We start from the raw sequence: 7,337 nt of genomic DNA on the forward strand, positions 1-7,337 counted from the left end.
ATGATGTGGACAAAATACTCATTTGCCTAATAATTCTGCACTCCCTGTACACATACACAGTCATGGCCAAACTGCAACAACAATTGGTTTCCCCAAATTCAAGACAAAATATAACGAAAATGCTTTGGGAAGTGAACACTGCATGGTCAAAAGTATTGGCACCCTTCACAACAAGTGTTTTTTGCAGTGATAAATCACACTTTTGCATTTTAAAAATCCAGCGCAAAGGTTATAGATAGTCAGACGTCAGCTGAGTCTTCGTCTGGCCCCGAGTCTTAGCCAGGCTTGGACCCAGATTCAGACTGTTATTTTATAAAAACAGTCTTAATCCGGGTCCAAACCCAGCCAAGAGTCAGAGCCAGACCTGGATTCCAGCCACCTCAGAGCCAGACTCCAGATCCCAGAGTCTCAATCACAATTGTTGTAACGCGAGATTCTCAGGTCTGAGAAATAAGAAAGACATATTTGCCCACCTTTGAAGAACCTCCAGAGTGAAAGCCAGCTCAGATAATGGATGTCAAAATTGTAGTAGCTCTCGAACATGATGCACAATGCAGAAATGAATGAGGATATGTTTGTGCTGACGAGGTTCCGATCAAGACTCAGCATGTATCTTCTTAAGGAATAGCAGGACTGTCCTGTGAACCAATTATTTAACAGGTTATATTAATAAGCACTGCAGTACATGACATTCTATAAACAGTGCAATTAAAAAAAGAGAGAGAGCTATGAAAAAGACTTACTAAGGACAATAATAGTGGATATCAGAGACACTTGCTCCAGTTGCACCTCATCTGCCAGACATGTATCTTCTACATGGAAAACTCCTCCTTCTCTTCAAAGTAGCTGAACAGAAGCAGGACCACCTCTTTCACCTCATCTGAGCAGCCACTCTGCGGTCCCCGTATCCTCTTAAGCCTTGCATCAGTCTGAAGGAACGTCTTGGTTTTGCTGACACCAACTGTAGTCATGTAGTCCAGAAAGACCTTTTCCCCTTCAAATCCAAGTAGTCTATATAATAGAGGCAGGAATTAGCAGCTGTCCTTGCAGTTTAAGGTAAAAGAGACACATGTTTCTGAGATAAGACTGACCATCATTCTCTGGCGTATCACTGGCTGAACTAGCAGATAACATGGTTTTATGTGTGTTTTCTTAATAATCTGTACTGTCATTTGGGGGCTGAGGGTGAGATTATACATGTCATCAATACCATCTGGGGAACATGCTTTATGCTTCCTACACTTTTTCCTTACTTTTTTGTAAACACATGCATACAACCATTCTATAATACTGGACTTATTTTTCTACTAAGGTTTGAACTTTGAGGGTGTTTAAACAAGAGAGAAAAGTGTGAAAATGTCCATGCTTGTCTGAGAAAAGTGTATAAAGTGTGTAGTGAATGGTTTTACAGCCTTAAAACATCTATAATAATTGTAAAAAATAAAGCTGGCTATGTTTCACCTATGGCGGGTTATTTTTTAGAACGTAACTCCCGCGATAAACGAGAGAACACTGTACACACCCTCTTAATGTGACCAATATCCCTTTACAAAACACGCAGGTGACCATTTTTAGTATTTAAAAAGTTTGCCCGTGCTTTTCAGCTGAACTAGCATGCTAGCGCTAAGTTATCAAGTATTAGTCTAAATATCAACTGGTGCTAGTGATGTTTTGTATGGGCAGAAATCTGTGCCATCAGAAACTGAATTTGAATAAGTGAAATTTGAATTTGAATTGCTCAGACTGAATCTGAATTGTAACTTGAATAAATGCTTTTGAAAACTGAATTTGAATTAGTCTAATTTGAAATTGAATTTATGGTTTGAAAATGATCATCACTAAATTGAAATTGAATTTTATATTTTGAAAATGAATTGATTTGCTTTGAAACTGCATTTTATCCTTTAAAAATCCAGCTCTCGAATAATTTCAGTTTCACTTCTCACCATTCAGTTTCAGTTCTACAATTCAATTTCAGTTCCAAAATTCAGTTTTTTGGAACTTACATCCGGTTCCAGTTCAAGCGCAGATTAATAGAACTACGTTTTACTAGCGGACCGAAAGTGTTACTGACGGGAATCTATAGCGTCTTGAGCTGAATTAAGACTTCAGAAGTCATTTGTCATGTCGAATGACCAGCGGATGAACTCTCAGGTTGGTAATAAATGTATTACATGTATAAGACCAAGCGTCATGTTAACAAATGATAGCCGTAAGGTAACTTTTATGCTTATTGTAGCTGTTAGCTAAAATCGCTAATTTAGCGTAGTTTGCCCTGAATTCAGCTTTGACAAACAAATATGATCTAGAGCAGGGCGATATGGCCAAAAATATTTATCACGATATATATTTGAAAATTTGCGATAACGATATAATTGATGCGAGACAAAATACAACTCCACAACATTACTAGCGCAAAAAGACAACCTTCCATTTATTTTCACTTAAACAAGAAGCTGGTTTTTATGTACATTAAAGCTTTATAAAAATGTAACAGTGCAAATGCAAATTCCTTGCTGAAAGTTTAACCAAAAGGCATTTCCAGTAGAAATGGGCTGACATATCCTGAGCATAACCATGTATAATATCCACTGAAGTTAAAAAGAGGTGCTTTGCAACATTAAACTGCAGTGTGCAGTACGCATTTTTCGGACCATAAGGTGCACGGGATTATAAGGCACATTAAGCGAAACAAAGCAGTCAGATAAATCAAACTTTATTAAACTCATTCTTCTTGCTTCCTCCACTTCTGTACCATTGATTCATTAATGTTGAATTCTCTGGCAGCTGCTCTATTCCCATGTTGTTGCAGTATATTAATGACTAACCTCGTATTGTGGATGGATTATCTCAGTTGTTCTCCTGACTGAAGTTTGGTCCGTTTACAGCATCCTGCCATGCGATTGCATTTGTCTCTAACCATGAAGAACCTTCACGTTAACTTTTATAAGTGGAAAAGTGTTAGTGTTCGTCCTCCAGCTTCACTGTTTATGTTATGCTAACATAGCTGTGTCGCTAGCGATCACGTAGCACATCATTATATACCAGCTAGCCCAACTTCAGTAACCCTACAAACGTCACTGCTGTTTAGTTTCCTGTCTTCATTTATGTTGGAAGTGATAGCAGAGCTGTACGTTTGATTTTTTTCAGAAATCTCTCAGTCAGAACATGCAATATCATGCTTAGGTAACTAGCAAAACTAGCGAGCTAACTTCCGCTAGCTTCCTGCTAACTTCTAACTCCGTTAAATGTAATAACTTTTGTTTTCATGGATGCCTGGAAGTTAAACTTTATAGTTACACCTGGTAAAGCAGCAATGCTGATCGTTTTATTAAAGATGAAAGAATTTAGACAGTTTTTAACTCTAAGTGATGCTGCAGTGTTGTTTGACCTGAAACATACGGAGTTTAGGACCCAGATTACTCCCAGATTTAAGAGCATCTTAGTCCGACAAATACGACAATAACAACGGCTGCTTGCATGTTCTGCAAAAAAATGTGCTTTGTTGTGTATCTGACGGACAAACACCAAACCAGTTCCACATCACGGAAGTTGCACCATTTTTACAAACCAATTCTGGTTCATCTGTTTCACTCAACAATCGGCCATGTGCGTATGAAAACAAAGGCACTGCGCATGCGCGTTTTACTTCCATTCTATCGCGATATTTCATTTTCCTATCGTTGCCTAACATTATACCGGTATTACCGTGAACGGTATAATATGGCCCAGCCCTAATATGATCGACTGTTTCTAGTAGAATTCCAAACCCAGATAGCAAGGAGACATTGAACAGATGTTGATTTTCCATCTGAACCATCAGAATCGTCAGGATTGAAATGTCAACACAAAACCAATGTTGAAACAACATTGAAATACTGATGAAACCTTACACTGACATTGAAATAACATTGATTCACTGTTGTTCTGTCATCGTTGATTGTTGATCTATTTATAGTTGACAAGGTGACAACAATCACGTTGAAAAACCATCGATTTATGGTTGAGCGGGAAATTAAAGCTGCTACCACTTGGACTATTCCGCAGCACCCCTATCACATTGGTACATCCCTCCAGGTAACCATTGTCTTGTACAGTAGAGCGGGACATTAGATTTACTCTCAGCGGAATTGACCGGAGAAGGCATCAATTCATGCACTGCACTGGCCTGCACCACGATTAGTATAAGGTAAGAATGAATGACTTTTGTTCTATTCGTTATTTCCACGGTTGCATTTGGATAACAGTAAAAAAAAAAAAAACAAAACTTGTTAATGTAAAGTTTCGGATAAAATGTGGGAGCCCGAAATTGTGTCTACTTTCATCTTACAATCCGGCAACAAATAAATTGCACTGCAAACAAAGTCTATCAACAAAGAAAACATTTTCGTTTCATACTTTTCCGTTATATTCCCTTACAAAGCTAGCTTTAACGCTTCGAGGGTTCCTTTGTTCTTGCCGTCACCTCGGCGCTTGACCCAGACTTTCGCTCTGTAGTTGCTTTTTAGCATAGTACTACAAAAAATTGTAAATCTGTGATATATGATTGATAAACGTAAAGGTAACTGTATAAATGTGTTCAATGACTTTGTTACTTTTAATGATTGGAGAGCACCCGCTTCGATTCGCACTCAATTCAAACTTTACGTTGCACGCTCACCTAACTTTACGCTGCACGCTCACCTAACTTGCGTTTGCACCTTTTGTCCACACGTAAACTGCGTTTAGCATTTACGTGTGGACGAGGAAGACGGAGAAAACGCAGCGTCAAAGGTGTGCGCCTATTTTGACGCCACACTGTGCGCCAAGTTTTTGTCTCGGTGCCATGAATTCCTACAATGGCAGACTTAGACAAAATACTGTTAATTTTATTATCTTCAGTGTTTAAATGCTTACATATACGGGTTTGCTTGTAATTGTTGCCTATATACATTTTAAGCTATTATTTATTATTTAGTTCAATCAATAGATCAAGTTTTGTAGTGACTATGAAATATATTGTAATTATCTGTTTCCTGTTTATCCTAGACAGGGCAAAAAAGGACTCCAAATTAAAAAAAAGATAAAAATGAAAGACTGGTGCATTGTGCAGTTTAGCACTGGTGGTACAGAAATAGTCCCTAGATCATGGATAAATGGGGAGAAATTGTCATGGCCTCCATATCCTCCGTGAGACACATTCAGGATCCACGACGCAGTAAAGAGGAGAGTTCATCCTGGTGCAACATGGCTCACCTATGCACCAGTCCGACTTCTAATAAGCCATGGTGGGTATCATCTGGATTGGTGTTGTATAAATGTAACAATAACAAGTTTTTCGTGTCCTAATTTATGTCTGGCCATACATTGTGTTTGTACTTCCAGACACATTTCACGAAGCAGAACGCAGTCTTCAGAAATATCTAAGTGAACACTGTGATATGTCTGACCTTCAGTCCGAAGCTGAAACTCAGACCAGTCATAAAAGAAAGCACAAGTAAAACTTTTTTTATTTCACAAACATATCTTTGATTGCTAAGAATTTATGATCTTGTCTTTTATACATATCTGTGGTGCTTGCATACTGCTATATCACCACATAATATAGTCCAAAAAGTGGAAGCTTGTAAACTTTTTATAAATGCAAAGCCGTGTACACTTGTGCACTTCAAAAATTCCTTGTATACTGTACCTTCTTGCACATCTCCGTTTCCTGTGTGTGTTGTTATAAATCAAACTGTAACTTTAGGAAAAAATATTCCAAAAGCACATTTGTAATTACTTATGACCGTTTTCAACTTTTTTTCTTTAGACCAAATCCCCTGTACACATATAGTGACTCAGAGGATGAGCAGCCCACAAAGAAATGGTTTCCCCAGGCCCCTCGAGTGAAAATACCAGGTAATAAAATACTGTCTAGTGTCTTTGTACATATCTGTGTGTGACACAAGGAAACTTTTGATAAGTTGTCTGTATTCTTAAATACTTAAAAAAAATTTATCTTTTTCTGTCAGACCTGACGAGAGCTGTTAACGAACTCCGTGAGGAGGTCAGAGCCATCCGCAATACCGGCTGCAATGAATCGGTAGATGCTGGGGTACTGCCTCTGGATTTGCCCTTGCACAACATTGAGGAGCTAAACAATGCAGAGCCAGCTCTTCAATCACAAGAGGCAAATAAGGCAATGGTAAGTATATAAAGGTTATGTACACTTTGTAACTATAAAGTGTAATAGCTGTCAGATGTGATTTAAATACATAACAACGGCCTGTTGATTAAACACACAAGCACTTGCATACACATTTAAGACATGAGACACGCTAATTCCATCTCTTAAAATGTGTCTATAGGTGAGACGCTTTGCCTTGATTGGAGCCTGACGCAGCAGTTAGGGGCAAACTCTATGTCCGAGTTTGTCTTTGCACAAGCAGTGCAGAAATGGCTCCGATACGCCCCAGATCATTTGGGTGGTGCAGGACGCACATCATGCAAAAAATTACAAACTTCTGTGAATCATATAAACGTAAATAGGAAACTGTCTTTTAATAAAGTATTTAGCAAACGAAACATTCCCATTGACCTTTTTTTGTTTATTTTTTTCTCTCTTACATCACATGCAATGCTTTCTTATTTTAGGATATTAATATTGACATGATACATTGTGAGACATTTGGGGTTTTTTTTATAAAGGGTGTCCAATTTAAGGAATAAGTACAATTATGTGTTTAGGTGGTTGAAGTATTGATGGAAACATGCAGTAGTTTAGTATTGGTTAAAATACCTATAAAGAAAGGTAGATTTCCAGTCATGATTTAACTGTTGTTTTAATAAAAAGCAACTGTGCAAAAGAGGTGGAAAATCAACACCATAGCTCAACAGTGTTTCAATATCAGAATCTGACATTGTTTCAATGTCAGCAGTATTAGAAAATATAACGTTGAATCAACGTCAGGTTTCAACATTGATTCAACATCAAAACCTGACGTTGTTTCAACGTTAAAAAAGGGTGCAAGAGTGACGTTAGGTCAACGTCACACTTCAACGTTGATTCAATGACACAGCCTGATATTGACTCAACATTGTTTCAATGTTTCCTTGCTATCTGGGAAGTTGTCATCTTGTACCCTCTCAGAGTACCCCCTCTGTATGCTTGCAGAGACCCCTACAGTAGGGAAACATGCAAAACGGTTTCCAAACCTTTGTATTTTAGCTTTATTTATGTCTTACACAGCATCCCAACTCTTTAGCTAACTTAATAACTTTAGCTAAAGTGAATAGTTAGCCTAATTCATTCAACATGTCTTTCAAGTAAAGCTTAATGAAGCACTGCACAGAAATGCAGAAATGGTTCATGAGAA

General features: G+C 38.0%; 1 long non-coding RNA gene across 1 annotated transcript; it reads right to left on the reverse strand.

The window, feature by feature from the left end:
* Positions 1-502: 502 nt before the first annotated feature.
* Positions 503-3,669, reverse strand: LOC146570998 (uncharacterized). The gene is made up of 3 exons (XR_014893220.1): positions 2,829-3,669; positions 744-1,011; positions 503-638 (listed from the first exon to the last, which is right to left on the reverse strand). It is a non-coding gene; the product is annotated as an uncharacterized LOC146570998 (long non-coding RNA).
* Positions 3,670-7,337: the final 3,668 nt, after the last annotated feature.

Source organism: Mchenga conophoros, linkage group LG7 (assembly GCF_057382185.1).
Source record: "Mchenga conophoros isolate Kocher_MC1m ecotype Shallow Benthic linkage group LG7, M_conophoros_male_GT1.1, whole genome shotgun sequence".
NCBI lineage: Eukaryota > Metazoa > Chordata > Actinopteri > Cichliformes > Cichlidae > Mchenga > Mchenga conophoros.